This window comes from Ambystoma mexicanum, chromosome 11, assembly GCF_040938575.1.
Source record: "Ambystoma mexicanum isolate Mex_15411 chromosome 11, UKY_AmexF1_1, whole genome shotgun sequence".
NCBI lineage: Eukaryota > Metazoa > Chordata > Amphibia > Caudata > Ambystomatidae > Ambystoma > Ambystoma mexicanum.
The window spans coordinates 836,497,355-836,519,237 of record NC_090934.1 but is presented as its reverse complement, the minus strand read 5'-3'; the positions used below and the strand labels follow the sequence as shown (position 1 = coordinate 836,519,237).

Sequence of the window (21,883 nt, the reverse complement as noted above, 5' to 3'; positions counted from 1 at the left end):
CGGTGCTTCTTGGCGGGCTGGTGATCTCGCCTCTTGGCTGGGCTGGCACTGGTTTGCCTGGGTCGGGTGGGCCTGCTTATCGGAACATCGGATGGTGGGCCTGTACTGACGTTCAATTGAGACTTTCGTTTGCTAGAGCTCGAGCGAGGGGGCGGGAGGGTGAGCTCTGGGGGCCTATGTTGTCCTGTTTAGGGTCCATATAACCTCCAGCCTCATTTGGGTAGAATACTGGTTCTGGTTCATTTCCTCATTTTGACTCTACAGGTAACTAGAAGAGGCAGGCAAGGATGGAACAATTTGCCTGCTCGGATCAGGGACAGTCCCAGGCGACCACCTCGCAGAATCCAACGGCAGAACAGGTGGACATTGTGGCCCTGAACCAGACGCTGCTGACATTGAAGGGGAGTACGGACACGCTAGGGGCTAAAATAGACGCCCTCTCTTATAAAGTTGATGTCTCGGCGGTCCAAATAGAAAAATTGTGTGGGCGCATGGAAGAGGCAGAGCAGAGGATAGGAACCACAGAGGACAATGTCGCCTCACGGCAGCGCCAGGTTAAGTCCCTCCAGCAACTGGTAAAGAAAATTGCTGCAAAGAATGAAGACTTAGAGGGGCGATCGAGGAGAAATAACGTGCAGATTATTGGGGTTCCGGAATCGACCAACAAAGATAATATGGAGAGGTTTGTTGAGAAACTCCTGGTGGATGTCCTGGATAGTCCGCCGCTATCTAATATGTTCTTGGTCGAACAAACACACCTTTCCCTGGCCCCTAGACCACCACCAGGCACTGCGGAACGCCCCATCATTGCAAGGATTTTCTGCTACCGGGATAGAGATGTTATCTTGAGAGCCGCCAGGGAGAAGAAAGATTTGAAATGGGAAGGTTGCACTATACGTCTCTTCCCTGACTTTAGCCCGGCAATTCAAGATAATAGGAAAACCTTTCAAGCGGCTAAAAGTATTCTTCGGAGCAAAGGAGCAATATACTCCATGATGTATCCAGCTAAGCTCCGGGTGCAGCATTATTGGGCTGCGGTTTTCTTCACGGTGCCGGAGGCAGCAGAGCAATTTGACAGGAATCTTCCAGAGCTGGGGGGTTCACCCTGGAGGCCCTCCTGAACTAGGGCTGAGGTCTATGGAGGGGGGAGTGTTGGAAGATTGGGGCAATACTATTGTTCCCTGTCACATGGGTTGTTGGGGGGGCTCCGATCACCGCAGGGACTGAGGTTGTTTAGTTGAGGTTATTGTTCTTCCACTATGGTTGGTGTGGGGGTAGTGGTACAGGGGGTGGGCAGAGAGCTGGTTGGTTTTGGTTACTGGCGTGGGTGAGTGAGGGCGGGGGAGGAACGGGAGGGGTGGTGTTTACAGTTATCGGGGAATGGTGTTAAGGTTGTTAACGTTTTGTCTCGCGCATGCTCTGACAATGGCACTAGAGGTAGTGGGTCCGAGTCCCTCAATACCGTACAGAACGTAGATGGTGGGTTGATGGGGGCTGGAATCTTGTGCACTTGCTGGCTGTTTTTAGATGAGTGATGGGAAGGGCAGACATCTGACAATAATGACGTGGAATGTGAGAGGATTTACGAACCCAAAGAAATCTCGCCTCATAGCTAATTACAGTAGGAATCACAAGGTCAACATCCTCTGCCTGCAAGAAACACACTTGGCTGATGATGCGCGCCTTCCAGGCTGGCAGGCTGGGGGGTGCATAGATATTGCTCATCCTATTCTTCACATGCTAGAGTGGTGGCGATATACATTCATGGGACTCTACAGTTCCGGCTGCATGAACAGATTAAAAACGAGGAGGGCCGGTATATACTGCTGGCGGGAGAAATTGGAGGTGCTAAAATTTTTATTATAAATGTATACGCCCCTAATGTAGAAAGCCCCAATTTTTTCCACCAATGTGCTAGGCACATTCATAGATTTTCAGGCTACGAAGTACTCTGGACGGGCGATTTCAACTTAGCTCTTTCACTAGATGGTCAGATCGGCCTCACAACAGCAGGCGCTTCTACAGGCAGCTAGGGCGTGGGCTACAATAGCTGCATATCATGACCTTCATGATCTATGGCGAGGGGAGCATTCTACTGCTAGGGAGTACACCTTTTTCTCCGGGGTTCACTGCAGCTCGTCCAGGATTGATTATATTATGGCCTCTGCTGCTATTGCCAGGTGTGCGGAGGGAGCTAGGATACTTCTGCATACCCTTTCAGATCACTCCCCTGTTCACTTCCCTGTTCTGGTCCACATTAATGGTATAGCAGACCCCCTTTCTCCGCCTCGGTGGCAGTTTCGAGCTGCGTCTCTGGAGGATGTGGCCTTTCATGTTGGAATAGAACAAGATATCCAAACATATTTTCAAGCCAATGTGGGATCAGGGCCCAGCCATAGCACAATTTGGGAGGCATTTAAAGTTTACATTAGAGGGTGTTGCATATCTAGAGAAGGGGGGTTACTAAAGGCATTGAGAGGGTCCATGAGGAGGTTGGAGGGTGTTATTAGGGAGTTAGAAAGTAAGCAGAGTGTCTCTGATGACTCAAGAATACAAGACGAACTGAAGGCGTGAAGAGTATCAACAACTAGCAGTGAGAGAAGAAAAATATCTGGGAGACCCTATTATGGCAATGAGATATGGGGAGGGTGATTGCCAGAGTAGAACACTGGCATGGGCCATCAGAAAGGAGAGGCAATCTTTCTCCATAGCTGAGATAGTGGGTGTGGATGGGGAGTCTATCAAAGATTTGCATGGGATAAATAAGGAGTTCTATAATTATTATAGGCAGCTGTATGGCTCGCGTTATACAGGTGGGCGACATAAGTTAGTGGAATATCTGGATGAGGTAGCGCTGGGTTGGCTAGACAGTGAGCAGGGCGGAGAGCTAAATGTCCCCATTACGGAGGAGGAGATTCGGGAGGTTATAAAATTGCTTCCCAATGGTAAGGCGCCTGGTTCGTTTGGCATCACCGCCGAGTTCTATAAGAACTCGTATTCCACTAAAGCCTGTGGTGTCATGATACTGATACATAAAGCCTTACAGTTCACTTGTCTGGGGTCCATTGCAGATGTCAAAGGGCGATATGTTCTGGCACATGGCTATTTGTATAGGACGGAGGTCTTCCTGCTTAATAGTTATGGCCCCAACATTGACAACCCTGATTTCTATTTGGACGTCCTACACCAGTTAGCTGGGTTCCCCACAGCAGATATTTTTGGGGGAGGGGATTTTAACACCATAATGGATGTGACTCTGGACAGGTCTAATACGAGCTTGTGTAATATTACTAAGGCATCTCATACGCTAGCAGAGTGCGAAAACAAGATAGGGTGGACATATGAAGGGTACGGCATAGGGAGAGACAAGAATACACTTTTTACTCAGCTGTGCAAGGAATTCACTCTCGTATGGGCATCTCCCGGAGTCAGTGCGGAAGGCCATGATGACCTTGTTGTTGAAGACCGGCAAGGCCCCTAATCACTGTGCCTCGTGGCACCATCTCTCTTTAATAAACGTGGATGCCAAAATATTTGCAAAGACGATTGCTAACAGGCTACTACCACTGATCCCTCATTTCATTCAAAAGGATCATTCTGGGTTTATACGCGAAGTCTCTGGTCACCCCGAATTCCTGTGCAGTTGTAATATCCTTGGACATGCAGAAAGCATTTGATATAGTACGCTGGCTGTTTCTGTTCCAAGTACTGGAGAATAACGAGTTTGGGCCTAGATTTATATTGTGTCAAATTGTTATCTACGGCACTGACAGCCTGGGTAAACATGAACAGGGGTCATTAGGTTGGAAGGTGGTACGAGGCAGGGGTATCCGTTATCCCACTATTGTTTGCCTTGGTAATTGAACCGCTGGCAGACCTTGTAAGACCGCGGCACAGCGGGTGTGGTCTCTGACTAGGTTGGCCCCAATGCTAATATCACTCTATGCAGCTGACATCTTGCTGTATATCCGGGATCCCTGGAGAATAGTGCTGCAGTGCTAAAAACGGTAGAACAATTTGGGAGGTTCTCAGGACTACATCTCAAGAGAGATAAATCAAAGTGTTCCCCATAATGGACGGCCCCTAGAGCCAGCAGAAGAACAAGGGCTAAAAATTGTGCAACCCTCTTTGAAATACCTGGGCATAGCGGTACACAAATCACGGGCCGTGACAGTAGCATTGAATTATACTTCATACATATCACAGCTAAAAACTAAACTGGTCAACTGGGGGAAAATTCCATTGCCAATGATGGGTCGGCTTTCACTGATCAAAATTATAGTACTCCTGAAACTGCTGTATCTGTTCAATAATATACCAGTATGGTCGGGCAGAGCTTTGTTCCAAGAGCTACATTTGTTATGTACATCATTTGTCTGGGGTAACAGAGGGGTTTGAATGGGCTGTCATCGAGACCCGCCCGTTGGAGGAAGGTGGGGTACAAGCACCACACTTTGAATTGTACTACCTATCTGCGCTGGGCTTGTACGCAGCACATTGGGAAGAATCAAGCAATCCCCCGCCACATGTTTGTCTAGAAAAGCATGAGGCTGGCGGAATCCCCTTACAAACTATTCTATATGGGGCCATGTACAAACCCGGTGGTCTATTAGATCCTGTGAGGGCTACAAGGAAAGCTTGGACAAGGCTCTGTAAGATACGGGGTATAGAGTACCCATGTGAGAAGCAGGCTCCTATTTTGGGGTTACAAGACTAGTGCCGACGCTAGACCCTTTGATTGAAAAGCGCTGTATGATGGCGGGTGTTACCGTTGTGGGGTGTATGTACGTTCAGGGGACGTTCACTAACTGGGAATACTTCAAGGACTGTGTAGGGGATGCACGTCTACAGGTTATGTACTACTGGAGAAAGAGGTGAGCTTTTAAATCTAAGTGGACATGCTTCCAGAGCAAACCACGGATTAACCTAGGGGAGTCATATATACATGAGACTACAGCCGGGGGTAAGGCTAAAAGCATCTCAATATTGTACAAGTGCATACTCCGCGAACTTTGCCCCAAGGGCCCAGATATTAAAGCGAAATGGGAACAGGACTTTTGCACAGTGTTTTCTGAGAAGCGGTGGCTAGATATTTTCAGTTTAACTCACCAAGTAAACCCAAAGAAATGTTTATAAAAAAAAAAGCGGATGCAGGTATTTACACAGCTCCCGCTGAGCACTCTTAATGTGAAAAGCCTGCCAGGAGTTTAGACAGTAGGTAGAAAGATCCAGTTCATCTGAGGAGCTTTCTTCTCCTGTGCAGATTCTGTAGAGCCACATCTTGCTGGCTAGCCAATCCTGTTCACACAAAAAGAGTGGGCAACACACATCTGTGTTATAGGATAAAAGCAGCCGAGAAAGACCCAAGAGAGGTCCAGTTGGTGAAACCAGTCCCAAGAGTAACTGTGGTGTGGACTCTGATTATTAATGAAGTGAGAAACAAGGCTGTGGCAGAAGACAGAAGGATAGAGCGAAAGAAGAGGTGCTATCCCTGCCTACTGTGCACTCTCAACTAGGTTGCAGTGTTACAACGCCTGTCTACTAGTGACAGAATAAGAGTGAAATTACAAACTTCTATGGTGTGTAATACATTCAGCCTTGTATGTCCAATATCACTCTCCTCCAGATTAATTGACATCGGAAGAGACTACGAGTAAGAGAAGAAGCACACCAGGGAGGGAAAAAAGGAATGATTTCTTCCTTTTCAGAAAACTTGTGTGGCATCTAATGGGATAAACAATCCTTTAATACCCCATTGATTGTCACACTGACCCTGGGTTGCTAGGGTTAAAAATGACACAAACATACAGGGAAAGGATCAATTCCTATTCCGACAACACAAAGACAATACAGTCACCACTTCCCATGCAAGGCTTGTTTTTACTAACGGGAAGTAGGACAATCTAAAACGGTTTGTTCAAACTAAAAAATTAGGCAAATTGGTGCCTTTTTAGATGTAACAAACACCGTTCATATATAATAGCCAATCCTGTTGCCAGCTGATTCGATCACTATATGCATCTTGTAGACAAGAAAAGTGTCCAACCATTCCAGGCGGCAATGCATCCATGTGCTTGTAGCCTTCTAAACTATGGGGTAACCACTTGGGCATATGACAAGCCCAGTCACGTTCGCAGATCTTGATTTTCTGCAGAGCTTTCTAGTGTATAGGGCATATAAAATCACTTTAATCAAGAAGGCCATCCAGCCTGGCCAGTTCCCTGAGGGATGCATAGTCCCAGCGAATGACACTCCATATTTCCCTTTTACCTCCTTCACCTTCCGGGGTGGTGTTACGAAAGATTTTATTTTTGCTGCTTTCCCTTCAAAGACACCTACGGAATTCCCCCAAATTTGTAATTTTGTTTTAAACCTGTCCTGACTTTTGAAGGTAAGTTAATCTTTGTTGCTTTACTTACCATGCTTATCTTATCTATTTAGACGGCACTGATCAGTCCCTATTGCTCTCAGTGCAAGGGGACTTTGTACCCCATTACGAAATCCCTTGTTTGTTTTCCACTACACGAACATCACCTAAATGGGAGGTGTGGTAGGGATAATTTATATTCCTTTCTCTTTTGTCTTAAATTACAGGTCGTGTCTGGGACGGAATGGTGGCAGCGGATATATTTCTACCATGTTTTTAACTTTTCTAACTTGCACTTTAGCATTTTACAGCATGTTGCCTTTTAGAGTACTATATACTCTAAAATGGCTGTGTCACGATATTTCAACTTGTCCTTTTACTTCCTTGTCTTTTTGCCATACTGTCTGTCCTCTTAGAGCCGGATATTTAATTTAAGGCAAGCCATTTCCCAGGCAAAGCCTTGGCTTTCCTGCGCAAAGTGACAGCGTGAGTTTGTGGCTGGATGCAGGGACTTTCTGGTCCAAGTCCACATCCTGGTCAGAGTGTGTCTTTTGCTGGGAAGATGTGGTGGTCGGAGGCTATCCATGATTGGACAGCCCCTGCCAGTTTGAATGGTGCAGAGCCTTATTATTGGTGGGCTCAGTGGTGATTCCTGCATGACACTTTAGGATAAAGGGGGGACTCCTGCAGCCATTCTTGAGATCATTGTTATAGCCAAGACACCTTCGAAGAGGAGCATCTCGCTAATGACCTGTAGGACATTGTTGCTGCTAGCCAACGTTGCCTCCGGGAACCGTCCCTGTGAAGCCCTGCTCCTTTTTTTTTTAATAATACATTTTATTGGTTTTAACAACAAGCACAGTCAACAAAAACAAAGAAACGAGGTCAAAACATACGCATTCAAAGAGTGAATCAGTAATAAAGCATGGTTAAAGTCAATTGGTTTTCATATGCAGCCACCTCCCTGCGATATTCAAGCGTGTTCTTTTGGGTATCAAAGGCTACTAAGGTTCATGATCTTCCCATTTCCCCCACACTTTGGAGGCTTTAGTGGGGCAACCTCTTGCCTTATAGACTTTGTGTTCCAACATTGCACATATGTCCATATCATCTGCCCATTGTTCCAGTGTTGGAGATTCTGGGGCGCCCCATTTCTGTGCAATGTTCTGCTTCATCAGCCCTGCAGCCGTAGCTAGGAGCAATCCCTCCCATTTATTAGCAATATTCTCGTTGGGTTTACCCAGTACCAGTATTTTCGGATCTACTGGTATATTGTGGCCCAGCAATCTGGACAGTTCACTGCAGCATTCCCCCCAGAAGGTCTGAATTCGAGGACACTCCCACAGGATATGTATAAATGTTCCAGCCTCTTCACCACATCGGAGGCAGTGCGGGCCTGGGGCTCGCTTCCATTTGTGTAGCATAGTTCTGGGATAATATATCCTGTGCAGGATTTTTATTTGCACCAAACGGAGCCTGTAGGAGATAGGATAGCGATTTCCCTAGGATGCATTAAGATCTGGATCCAGTCCTCCGGGTCTTTGGTGCCCACATCTTCTTCCCATTTGGATTTAAGGTGAGGGAGTTCCGGAGTGGCAAAGGAGGACATAGCTTTATACAATAGAAGTGCATTTGACAGGGATGTATGCTGGGAGTATATTGCGTTCAATGGGTGTGTTCTCAGGAATGACAGAGCCTATTTGAATGTGTGGCCGTAGGGCGTTGGCCAATTGAGTATAATGATATTGTTCGGTTGCTGGGAGCTGGAATTTCAGTCGCAGTGCCTCTAAAGAGGCAATTTCCCCACCTGCCAGGACGTCCCCGATCTTAGTGATACCGCCCTCTTCCCATTTGGACCACGGTCTGAGTTTCCCCAGCTCAGTCAGGTTACTATTGTGCCACTGGGGTTGCACGGCGGTGATCTCATCTTTCCATCCCACAAAGGCGTGTGCTCATCTCCAGACCATAGTGACATGTGCTGCCATTGTTTGTGGAGGGGGCCTGTGGAGCAGGTGTATTGGGTCTACGTTGTGCATGGTCACGATTTCGGCCCTTATATGTGGCAACTCCCGGTCCCCGTGTAATAGATCGTTGACCACCGCTAGTTGAGGAAGCCCAATAGTAAGGCCGGAGGCGGGGCACGCTGTTGCCTCCCTCCCAGATCGATCTCTGAAGCGTGGCCAATGCAATGCAGGGCTGGACCCCCACATATGAGATCCCTAAGGTGACTGTCAAGGCGGTCAAATTCGGCATCTTGAATCTCAAGCAGGGCATTTTGTAATACGTAAAGAAATCTAAGCAGGGTGATCATCTTAAAAAGGGCGGCTCTACCCATAAGTGTCAGAGGAAGAAGTCTCCAGTGGCGGACATCGTCTCTGAAACGGTCCATGATTGGTTGGAGGTTGTGGATTGTGTAGCGTGTTAAGTCCTCAGATACCCAGATCCCCAGATATCAAAAGCCATTTGGTTTCACTTTGTATGGGCATTCCTGGGGGATGGCCTGTGTATCGTCCTTCACCGGAAAGAGGATAGATTTACTCCAGTTGATTCCCAGCCCACCGAATTCACCAAAGGGGATAAGCATCCGCGTCACTATGGGGCAGGTTCGTATCAGGTCACCCAGATAGACCAAATGTCACAAGTCTCTTCCCTTCTCACCTGTTTTTGTTGTTTGTTTGAGAGCTTCTTTGGTGACTTCTTTCGCACGATTTGTATAAACCCGTGTGCTGTTCTTCGGATTCCAGCGTGAGGATGACAATCCAACTCCAGGATACATTCAGATGTCCAGGACGGAGACCAGGAAGGAACAATGTCCGAGCTCGGAGACACGGAACGCCGTGACCCGAGCGCAGGCGAAAATCCAGGAAGTTCGGAGGTAAGTTTTGAGGAAAGGAAGGGAGGAAGGGGGGTTCAAGGAACCGGGAAACAGGATTCAGAAGAAAGCCCCGAGCGAACTCCGGTAACACAAGTCCAACTAAAGCAAGCGGTAGCGTTGGGACACGCAGAGCCGCAGGGGCATGTCTGTTTAGTAGAGCGCAGAGCGTGGAGCGCAAGGACTGGCAAGCAGCGTTCCGTATCAGGCGGCCATGTTGGAAGGATTTGCATTCAATCCCCTATGGGTCAGGGACCACGAAGTCCAGAAAGAACGAAGGCGACGGTTCTTGACAGTATGCCTCCTCTGAAGCCCAGGTCCTCTGGGTTTGCCGGGATTGATAAATGGTATCTTCGAATCAGCCTGGGGCATTCATGTTTGACACGGGTTCCCAAGTGTGCTCACTGGGAGGATAACCTTTCCACTCGACCAAATATTGTAATTGATCACGTCGGTACCTAGAGTCACAGATTCTGGAGACCTCGTATTCGAGTTGAACATTGACAATCACCGGGGTAGATCTTGGAGCAGTTAGAGAGGGCTGAACATATGGTTTTAGTAGAGAGGTGTGGAAGACTGGATGGATCCTTTTCCATGATTCTGGTAGTCGGAGTCGAAAGGCCACTGGATTGACGATTTCTTTTATAGAAAAGGGGCCGTAATACCTGGGAGCCAATTTATTTGGTCGTAGGTGACGGGGAAGGAGTTTCGAGAATAACCAGATTTTATCGCCTACTGAATAGGAAGGCCCAGGTCTTCTTTTGGAGTCAGCATAATGTTTAACGTCTCTTCGAGCCTTTTCTAGGTGTTCCTTTGCTTCTTTGTGCACATTAATTAGTGTTTCAATCCAGGAATCAACCGCAGGAACTGGGGTAGGGTGTGGAAGAATGGACGGTAGGACTGAAGGATGAAATCCTTGACTACAGAAGAAAGGACTGGTTTTGATAGCTGAATGATCTGAATTGTTGTATGCGAATTCGGCCACAGGTATGAAGAGTGACCAATCATCCTGGACCTTGATGGCAAAGCAACGAAGATATTGCTCCAGGGTCTGGTTTACTCGTTCAGTGGCTCCATTGGTCTGTGGGTGATAACCCAAAGACAAGGCACGTTGGATTCCCAGTATACAACATAACTGTTTCCAGAACTGGGATATGTACTGGGGTCCTCGGTCATAAATGATCTTGGAAGGTAGCCCATGAAGCCAGAATATGTGTTCCAGGAAAATTCCAGCAAGTTCAGATGAGGATGGCAGTTTGTATAAAGGTGTGAAATGAGCCATATGAGTGAACAAATCAATGGTAACCATTATAGTTGTGTAGCCCCTGGAAGTGGGTAGTTCCATGATAAAATCTGTGGCAATGATTTCCCAGGGTCTTGTTGGTATTGCTGGTTGGAGCAGGAGACCTGCTGGTCTTTTGTTATCATGTTTGTTCTGATTGCAGACTGCACATGTCTGGATATGGATCTTGATATCATCCTTCATCTTTGGCCGCCAAAACTGTCTTTGTATTAGATGGAGAGTGTTGGTAATGCCACAATGTCTTGAATGGAAAGTATCGTGGCATAGGCTTGTGATCTTTTGTCTCAGTCCAGGATTGGGAATGACCAAGCGATTGTCCTTGAACAGGTATCCGTTCTTTGTTTTGAGATTCCATCGATTGTTTCTCTTAATCTCCTTCCAAGGTTCAGAGGACTGGGTTTGAATTTGAATATCCTCCAGGAGGGTAATTGCTTGGGCAACAAATATTGTGTTGGGAAACATCTTAGGAAAGGTCCGATCTTCAAGGGCTTCATAATCAGGACGTCTGGATAAGGCATCGGCTATAATGTTGTGTTCCAGGGACATGATGGATTTGAAATTGGTATTGGGCAAAAAAAGAAGGCCCAACGGGCTTGACGACTGTTTCTACATTCTAGGGATTGCAGGACTTGAAGATTCCGATGGTCCGTGCGGACTTGTACCAAGTGTTTGGCTCCCAAAAGAAGATGACGCCAATCAGTGAAGGCTTGATGATGGCTAGCAATTCCTTTTCCAGGACGGAATAATGAGTTTCACTGGGGGTCCAGGTGCGAGAGAGATAGGCGATAGAGTGTTCTAACTTGTTGGAAAGTTCCTGTTTCAGGACTGCCCCAATGGCGTAGTTGGAGGCATCAGTTTTGACAAGAAAAGGTCGATCAATGTCGGGTTGAGCTTGGATGGGAGCTTGTGTGAACTCCGACTTCAACCGCAGGAATGCCGAATCTTGGGCTGAAGACCACCAAAAGGGGGTATCTTTCTTTAACAAAGTAACAATAGGATGCACAATCTCAGAAAATGCTGGTATTAATTTCCGGTAGAAGTTAGCAAGCCCTAAGAAGGATTGAATTTGTTTTGCAGTGGTTGGAAGAGGCCAGGATAGAATAGAATCAACCTTTGAGGGGTCCATTCCAATTCCTTTTGGTCTAAGAACAAATCCGAGATATTGAACAGTTGATACATGGAAAAGACACTTCTCGGGTTTAGCCAGGAGCTTATGTTCACGTAGACGTTGTAAGACTGTCTTTACGTGCTCTTCATGTTTCAGGTGGTCCTTGGAGTATATCAGTATGTCCTCCAGATATACAATGACGAAGAGGAACAGCATATCAGAAAACACCCGATCCATAAAACGTTGGAAGATTGCTGGGGCATTAGCAAGTCCAAAGGGCATAACCAAGTATTCAAAGTGGCCAAAGGGTGTTCTAAAGGCTGTTTTCCATTCGTCTCCTTCCTTTATACGAATAAGATGGTAGGCACCCCTGAGATCTAATTTTGTGAAGACGACTGTACCTCTGACAGCTTCCAGGATGTCTGAGATGAGAGGCAATGGGTAACGATCCTTAAGAGTACACTGGTTAAGGCCACGGTAATCTAGGCATGGTCTAAGCTCCTTGGAATCCTTCTTGGGGACGGAGAAGCGCCCGCCGGGGACTTAGATGGTCGTATAGTTCCATTTTCCAAGTTGGTGTCCAGGTATTCCCGGAGGGCCCTCTTTTGGGGTTCTGACAAAATAAACATTCTCCCGAAAGGGATTACTGCTGAAGGTTCAGTATAGATGGCACAATCCTCAGGTCTGTGTGGTTGAAGAGCTTGAACAATGGCTGTAGAGAATACATCTATGTAAGTCTGATAGGCCCTGGGAATCCGGATGATGTTAGAAACAGTGACTGGACTTTGCTGAGTTTCGAGAGTCTTCAGAGGACCTTGGTAAGGTATCTGGGGATAAGCAGTGGGACATACAATGTTCAGAACCAAGAACGAGGAGCCTGCTGCCCAATTGATGTAGGGGTTATGCTTCTGTAACCAAGGCATCCCTAGAACCATTGGATAGTGGGCCGATCTTATAATGTCATATTTAATCCTGTCTTGATGGTGGTTTATGGAAAGTAGGATCTCTTTAGTTTGGAGGGTTATGGATCCCGAAGACAGTTGTCTCCCATCAATAGCTTCTACAGGTTGCATTGTCTCTTGAGTTTTATGTGGTATGTTGTGAGAAGTGACCCAATCATGATCTATGAATATGCCCATGGCTCTGCAATCCACTAATGTCAGGATGGGGTAAGTGTAACGCTCACCTGATTCCCGTAGAGGCGCCGGTCTTGACTGGGCGTATACCGTATCTGCAAAGGTGATGTGTAACACACGGCTGGCTCTTTGGGCTGGACCTCTGTGCACTGTATGTCTGACTTGAAGGGTAAGATGTCTGCAGATAGAAAATATGGGATTAAGGAACTGGGTTATTGAATGTCTCTCTCTTCTTCCCTTTCTCTTCTCCTGTAGAACCCCAAAGGTTAACGCTCTCACCTTAGGTAAGTGAACGCCATGCTCTCCATCTGCCTCGGGGCAGGGTGCTGTAACCAGTTTCTTCACTGGATAAGGGGAGCAGGCCTCTTGACTTCAGAGGACTGCTGTCCGTCGTTTACTGCACGAACGGTAAGTTTCGAGTAATTCTAATGTCTTTAAAGTCTTTAGTAATGATGTTTCTTGTTTTGCAGGGTTCCGGCGATGGCGGATGACGGGCTGAAGTGAGTTGAAGATGGAGCCCGTGTGATGAATAGAAGCGCCTGGAAGCACGTAAGTAAGCGCTTGTTGCCTGCTTCACGATGCGCTCTAACTGTCTTTTTATTTTGCAGGTACAAGTTCGGAGCGGCTGCAGGGTGCCGGAATACTCACTGGGTTAGATGTGGAAAGGAGTAATGGAACGTGAGTATTAAAGTTCCCCAATGTCTTTAAACGCACCTTGTTTTGTCTTTCAGATGCAAGATGCAGCGCCGAAGGCCTCCGGAGCGTGCGAAGAGTTGGTAAGCTTTTGTCTTTCAGATGCCGGAATGCAGTGTGAAGACCTCCGGAGCGCACGAAGAGTAGGTAAGCCTTTGTCTTTCAGATGCCGGAATGCAGCGCGAGGCGTTGGTGACAGCCGATGGACCAGGTAAGTGAAGAGCTGTCACTGAAGACCGTAATGCTAACCTGTTCTTTCTTGTCTTTATAGGTGTTGCTGAAGACTGGATTCAGGATGGTAAGCCTTTTTCCTTAGGCCCAGGATCAGATGCAGAAGACACAATGAACGTTCTGCTGCAGAGGATGCAGAATAACGCAAAGCAAGATTCATCCATCGGGTGTGGTTTAAATAGCCTCCTGTAGTGCTTAGGTGTCTCCTTCCACAGCCACGCCTAGGTAAGAAAAGAGTTCCTGCTTTCCAGAAGAGTTCCAGTGTTCTGAATCTAGGGAGTGGCTCCTGCCCCACCCAACAGGAAAAGTAGTTCCAAACAGAAGAGGATCAGAGGCTCAACTGGCAGGCAAGTAAGCAGCATGGTCTGCTGCAGGTAAATCCACCCAAGCATTATGAGCCCGGCGCTTCCAGCGCTGGGACTGGGCATATTTATGAGCCTGGTGCCACTGGCGCCAGGACTGGGTCCAAAAGGTCCCAATTGGGACTGGTTGGCACTTGAACCTGGGTTATGGATCTGCTTCCAAGGGAGTTGGGAAAACCCTGACCTTTTGGAAGCAGAGATCATGACAGTAAGATTCTTTCTTGGAAGGCGATAGGAATGCCTGTAGAATCACAAGATTATTTTCTCCAGGAGAGTTCAAGGAAGGAATTGATGTGGAGCAGACATCTCTCTCCCAAAACTGTGCCCCATCTAGGATCAGGAGCTGGCGTTTCCCGAACGCCGTGGAGGAGCAATAGGGCACTCTCTCACGAGATGTTTATCGGAGGCGCAATACATGCATAGGCCAGTGTGAATCCGGCGCATTCTTTCTTGTGGGGTAATGGGTCCACGCAAGGCCCCAGTTGTATGGGTTCTGGATCCAAGGTTGGAGAAGCTGTGGGCTCTGGTCTGATTGAGTGGTCTGTGGCAGCTTTTTGGATGGTTGACTTAGACATCTTTTTTTCTGCCTTTCTTTCCTGGATTCGAAAGTCGATTTGCAAGGAAAGGTCCATTAGAGCCTGGAAGGAGTTTGGGCGAGCTACCCTGGCTAACTCGTCCTTTATTTCTTCATTCAGGCCTCTTCGGAAGAGGGTGAAGCTGGCTTCTTGAGACCAATCGGCTTCCTTCACAAGTTGTTTAAAGCCGGTCACATAGGTAAGCATATCCTGGTATCCTTGTTGAAATTCAAGTAAACGTTCTTGAGCGCTGTAAACCTGCTCTGGGCGACCAAACATGGCTTTTAGGGCTTCCACGAACCCATCATAACTATCCAGGAGGTTGTCGCCCAAATTGACTAGGGGGATTGCCCAGGTCAAGGCATTACCAGTGGTTCTACGTGATTTCATCGCTGCACTTTTCATTTCATTTTTTGGGGGGGGGGGACCCCCCCGAACCCCCTTTCTTTTTTTTCTTTTTTTCACATCCCAAACACCCAAACCCATTTTTGGAAAAATGTAGCCACCCAAAAAATGTGATGTTTTTTTTTTTTTTACGAAAAAAAAATCACGGCAAAAAACCCTGTGATGAAAAGTGCGCGATGAAATGACGGTATACCTTACCAGTGAGGTGTGAGATCATGAAGCCCACCTTTGCTCTAGGAGTGGAAAAGTAGTAGGGCTTGAAGGTGAAGTGTACCAAACATGAATCAAGGAAGGCACGGAGGGTCTTTGAAGAACCATCATAATTGTACTCTACTCCTCCCAATAACACGCTTTCCTTAGTTGCACAGTCACGTGACAAGAGTAGCTGCTTTAACACAGCATTCTCAGCCTTAAGGTTCTAGACTTCTGTGGTTAGTTCCTGCATGCCTCGCATGAGGTCTTGAACCGCGGCTTCCATCTCTGTGTCTGTATCGTTTTTTAGGCGTCTCAATCTGTCACAAGTCTTTTCCCTTCTCACCTGTTTTTGTTGTTTGCTTGAGACCTTCTTTGGTGACTTTTTTCGCACGGTCCAGGATTTGTATAAACCCGTGTGCTGGTCTTCGGATTCCAGCGTGAGGATGACAATCCAACTCCAGGATACGTTCAGATGTCCAGGACGGAGACCAGGAAGGAACAATGTCTGAGCTCAGAGACACGGAACGCTGTGACCCGAGTGCGGGCGAAAATCCAGGAAGTTCGGAGGTAAGTTTTGAGGAAAGGAAGGAAGGAAGGGGGGTTCAAGGAACTGGGAAACAGGATTCAGAAGAAAGCCCCGAGCGAACTCCGGTAATACATGTCCAACTACAGCAAGCGGTAGCGTTGAGACACGCAGAGCCGCGGGGGCGTGTCTGTTTAGTAGAAGGCAGAGCGTGGAGCGCAAGCACTGGCAAGCAGCGTTCCGTATCAGGCGGCCATGTTGGAAGGATTACTGCATTCAATCCCCTATGGGTCAGGGACATGAAGTCCAGAAAGACCGAAGGCGAATGTTCATGACACCAAAGGATCGTCCGCGTACAAGGACGCCCTGTCTTCATGTCCCTCCAGCCATCTGAATCCTATCCAATCCTTGCTCTGACGGAGCCATAAAGCGAGTGTCTCTATCACAACAGCGAAGACGAGAGGGGACAAGGGACATCCCTGTTGTGTGCCTTTGCGAAGGGGGAAGGGCTCAGAGGGCCACCCGTTCACCTTCACCTCTGCTTGTGGATCTGTGTAGAGGAGTTGTACCCATCCCAGGACACTGTCTCCAAAACCCATTCTACGCATAGTCTCCCAAAGGCTGTCCCAGCGAACCGAGTCAAACACCTTCTCAAAGTCTATGGCCAGTAGTGCAAGCGGCTTGTCTATAATAGGGGTTCTTTCCAGTAGTAGGTGGAGGCGCCGTATATTCATGCATGTCAATTTGTGTGGCATGAACCCGCATTGGTCCGGGTGGACCAGAGAGGTAATGACCGATTGTAGCAGGTTAGCTAGGAGTTGAGCAAGGATTTTGGTTTCGGTGTTGAGTAATGAGATGGGACTGTAGGAGGCGCATTGCTCAGGAGGTTTACCCGGTTTGGGAATGACGACTATCGTGGCTTTGCGCAGATCTGGTGGGAGGGCTCCTTGGTCTCGGGCCCCGAGGAACATTTTGTGGAGATATGGTGCTAACTTTTCCCCACCCAGCTTCTTCCAGGTCTCAACCGGAAACCCGTTGGGGCCCAGCGTTTTCCCGGACTGTAATTGGGCTATAGCTTCAGCTATCTCTGCTTGGGTAAGAGCAGAGTCCAGTTGCGCTTTCTGCTGTTCCGATAGTTGTGGCAGAGTGATGTCATCTAGGAGGGAGGGGTCTAGTGGGGATATCGGAGTGCGATATAGAGTCCCATCCTGCAGGGTTATGATTTCCCTAACATGGCGTTGGCCCTCATCTCTTCTCTCAAGCCAGGCCAGCATTTTCCCGGCTTTGTCCCCATGTTCGTAGACCCTTGCTCTGGACTCTCAATGGGCGTGTTTAGCATTGTCTAGCTCGCTATTCCGAAGCCTCTCTCTCTGGCACCCTTAAGGGATCTGAGGATCTCAGAGCTTGGATCAAGAACATATTTGGCTTCCCAGTCTCTCATTTCTGCTTCTGCCTCTACTAATTTCCGGAGTCGTTCTTTCTTTTTATTTGTCATCCAGGAGATTGTTTCCCCCCTCAGGACCATTTTATACGCCTCCCATAAAATAACAGGATTGTCGACTGCGGTGTCATTGATTTCGAAATAATCGTTGGTTGGTTCCGTGAGTTGGTCGACAAGATCAGGGAAGCACAGATAATAACTATTCAATCTCCATGACTTGGGGCGAGGGGAGGGTCACAACACCATCATGAAGGGTGAGTGGTCTGAGATACAGCGGGAGAGTAGGTCTGCAGTAGTCGCCCTGCGTATATCGGTGTCTGGGAGGAAGAAGTAGTCCAATCTGGACAGGGAGCCATGCGCTCCCGAGTGGAACAAGTAAGCCTCGACACCAGGGTGGAGATGCCGGCACACATCTCGGAGGCCCAGTGCTGACGCAAATTTGGCTAAGTTGGTGGAGTTATTCGAGTTGCGGTCCCTGGTGTGAGTGTGATCCTCCATGTTGCACGTTACATTGAAGTCGCCCCCTAAGATCCACATGCCGGGTTGGTGTTTTGCCATAAGGATGACCAGGTCCTCTAGTAGTTTCTCCCCCAGCCCCGGTGGAGAATACACTGACGCATTGGCCAATGTTTCTTCCCCCAATGTAGCGACCCCGGGGTCTTGTTCTATTGTTAGCGGCACGAATGGGAGGCGTTTGTGTATCAGGATGAGAGTCCCCCTGGATCCCATTGTATAGCCCGCGTGTAGTGCCAGTCGGTAGTTGCTTCTGCAAAAGAAGGTACAATCGGTTCCAGCTAAGTGTGTCTCATTTATCAGAGCAATGTCTGGGGAGTGTCTGTTCAAGAATTGCAAGACAAGGCATCGCTTAATTCCAGAGCCCAGTCCGTTCACGTTCCACGTGATCAGTTTGAGAGATTTGGGGCGCTCAAGGGGTTGTGCATGGGTCAGTGTAGATGCCATTTATAGTTTGTAGCATCAGATTTACAGGTTCTGAGGAGTCGTCTTGTAGGAGAGTTGTGCAGGGGTTACGATGGGGGTGTGCTGCAAGTCGGATCCGATATATAATGGTATGTGCTAGTTGGTATGATTCATTAGCTTTGTGAATGCATAGTAACTGTAGATAAATACAACAACATAAACAACATAAACTGACAGGAAAGAAACTAATTTTAGAGCCATTATACGTGATGGACCCTTTTGTCCTTGCCAGCTGTAGAATGGCATCTCTGTCTCTATAATTCAACAGTCTCGCGATGAATGTGCGCGGCGGCGCCCCAGGCACGGCGCTTCTGGTTGGTACTCGATGTGCTCGTTCGATAGAGAGGAATTTTGAGAACGATTTCATTTCGAATAGGTCTGCGAGCCATTGTTCAAGGAATAGTTCCGTGCTTGCTCCTTCCGTTTGTTCCGGGAGGCCAAGGATGCGGATATTGTTGCGTCTTGATCTCCCTTCGCTTTCATCCACTCTCCCTTCGAGGACTTTCATGCATTCTAGTATGCTCGACATTTGTTGGTTGACACCCCGCAGTGTGTCCTCGGTCTCTGAGATGCGAGCCTCGGCCTCCCCGGTATGGGAGGTACGTTTCTGGAGATCGTGCCGTAGGAGGGATACTTCAGCACCTATGCTGTCCATTTTTTCTCCATTGATGACCTGGAGCTGGCTATAGCGCCCATCACATCCCTGAGGGAGATGTCATCTTCGTTGCTTTCTAGTTCCATCATTGCAGTTCGCTCCGGCGAGTGGGTCAGCGGCCCGGTTGTGTATTATTCCTTTCTACTCTGTGTGGAGGCCTTCTTAGATTTGTCCTTCCCCATGTTGCAGATCTCGGACATTATATGGTAGTGGGGGGGGGCCGCTGCGCTGTGTATGGGGGCCGAACTGCATCCGGTGTTGGTGTTCGGTTGTTGTTGCAGTGGTCTGGAGCGCAGTTCGCTGGGCCGCGGGTCGCAGCGTTCCACTAGGAGGCACCGGGTTGGATCTTCGGAACAAATGGTATTTGCCTGTTTGTGCACAGAGCTCCGCTACTTACGGTTAGTGATGTATATGTCCCTTTTGCGAGTCAGGTTTGTCTTGGCTTCTTTGGGATTTAATTGCAAGGATCGCTTGCTGGTGATATTCAGTAGTTGTGCTGGTGCATTTACGTGGGCGGGCGCGGTCAGCTTGAATCAACACGGTCCAACACGGATGTGGAAACGGTTGTAGTGTGTGTGGGCTCCACCAGCCTCAACCGCCCTGGGGGATCTGTGTGCCAGTTGTTGTCTTTTAATTCTTTACACAGCGCTGTTCTTCCTCCTCCGCTGAATTTTCAGCAGAGAACCGGTTCCGCCGCAGGGCAGGCGATGCTTTTGCTGTGGGCTCCACCAAGGCCATGTATTTCTGCCCTTGGCCCATGTCGGATTGCGTCCAGATCTCTGTATTGTCCCCACCTCGCTCTCGTTCTGATCAGCGGATTCCCCAGGAGGCACAGAGGGCAGCTGCAGCGGCCACGAGCGACACGTTATATGTCTGTTGTCTAGATTCTAGCTGGAGCACTGCCTGGGCACTCGCATCCAGATTGGTCCAGTGGCCTGTGGGTGCCTTCCGGCATGCAAGGCACTGAATGGGAGATGTGCCCCCGGCGCAGACCCGCGCCCACGCATCCCCTGGCTGCATCGGGGAGCCGCCACCCCCAGCAACGCCTCAGCTCCCCCCACTCCGGGGCTGGCCAAGGTGGTCCGCAACCCAGGGGATGGGCCGGTGTGCTAGCCCGTCACTCGCAGCAGCCCCTCCTAGGCCACCACGAGCGTCTCTCCCACGTGAGACTCGGCAGGTAGGGTCCTCAATGCCACACTGCTTTCTTGCTCCTTCGTTCGTGTCCCCGAGGGTGCACGGCTCATTCCCAGTCGCGCAGCGGCCAGACGGTCATTGTGTCCCAGAGCTCCCGCTCACATCGGGTCCAACGCGTTGATCCGGCACCACGACAGCACCAGTGGCTGTCTCTTCTGCCCGGCAGCAGGGCGCCGCCAGGCACCAGCGGCCGCCTCTCCCCCCGCGGCCAGGCTGTCCTTGCGGGCTCCATCGCAGCAGGTTTCCACATGGTCTGCTGGGGGTGGGGGGACACGGATCAGCGCCAGCGGTGCTCTCTGCCTGGGACGCGGTCCGGGATCAGAGCTCCACGCTAGGGACTTGTGCGCTCTCTTTCGCCACTGTCTCCCTGCATTATGCGGGTGGGCACCGCGACCAGCTCCTCAGTGTACGTTTCTGCCGTTGGGAGGGCTCGGCCAAGAGGTGGTGTTGCGCCACTACAACCCCGTCAGATCTCTCCTCACACTGTTGTTGCGGCGGCCATGTTGGTTTCAGCTCGGCGTCGGGTGTGCTCGATCTCTGCAGCTGATATCTTCTGTTCAGCGTTCCGCTTTGGTACCACAAGTCAGGCGGTTGTTGTAGGTGATATTATGTAGTGGATTATGGTTTTTTGGGTCTCTTGAAGTAGTATTTCCAGGATTTTAAGCAGGATACGGCTGGCAGCTCCGGAGCACCGAGGAATCACGTCCTCATCTCGTGCTGGCTCCTGCTCCTTTGTTTGATCTCCTGAAGGCCTTTGGACCAGTCTCGGCACCAGCCGAGGACCCTGGCCTTGGAAGCCTTTTAGGGAGAATTCTCTGTAAAGGCTAATTTCCCAAACCTAGTGAGTCCCCCAGCAGCTTTGCTGGATTTTTGGGGTTTATTTTTTTTCTCCTGCTAAGAGTGAGACTCTTTTTCTCCCACTCTTAGACCTGATTTGAGGTGTTCCTTTGACTTTGTATGTGTTTTATGGGCTATGGGGTCTTTTACTCCATAGGGCTTCATCTGTTTTGAAATGTGGGTTACACAGCACCCTCCGTGCCGTAACCCATGGGTGTCGTAGCGACCCCCAAACATAGACTCCATACCCTGGGACTGACTACTGTCTCCCAGGACATGTAAAGTCACCATTGGCTTTCCTAGTCTCAAATTGTGAACAGAACCAGTACAAACCATCATATTGTGGACGTACTGGTCGGGGCAATTCGATTGCCCCGGGGTCTGTTGTTCGAGGGGGTACTGTCCAGTCCCCCCCCGACTGAGTTTTGGCTGGTGGCAGTGGATACTACTTTTTATATTCGACCTCGAATATATTCCAATGGGATTTTCCCATTGTTCGAGGCTACCACTTTTTAACATAGCCTCGAACATACCGCCGGTTTATTAAATGAATATAAATTCACTGGTTGGTATTTTTTGCCGAAACTTGGTTCCAAAATGGCGTTTGTGTTTGCTTCTGTGACTCCAACCCAAGTCGAGCCCTTTGTTCCACTTTTTGGCTGGCTTCTCCACAGAAGCCTCCAAAAGTGGTGCCACTCTGTCTGGGTACCACAGGGGGTGCGGGAGGGGATTTGGGCACCCTGGACTGAGTTGCCTCGGCAACTCAAGTCGCACTCTTGTGTGATTGGCCCAAGTGGTGAGCCAACCGGCTCACCACTTAGCATGTTTGAGTGACAGCTAGGCTGAATGAATGGGGGTTTTCTGCTTAAAAGCAGGGCTTTTGGGAGGAGGGAGAAGCCGAGCCGACCTGCAACGACGACACCACTGGTGGAGCCCTGCTGAACCGTCTCACCACTTTTCCCAACGACAGAGGAGATCTCCAGTCCGGAGAGTCTTCTTCCTTTGACT

General features: G+C 48.9%; 1 protein-coding gene across 2 annotated transcripts in view; it reads left to right on the top strand.

Annotated features, from left to right (window-relative positions):
* The window catches only part of HPS5 (HPS5 biogenesis of lysosomal organelles complex 2 subunit 2), a 1,306,927-nt gene that overhangs the window by 428,266 nt on the left and 856,778 nt on the right, over positions 1 to 21,883 (top strand). The gene's annotated exons all lie outside the window — the stretch shown is intronic.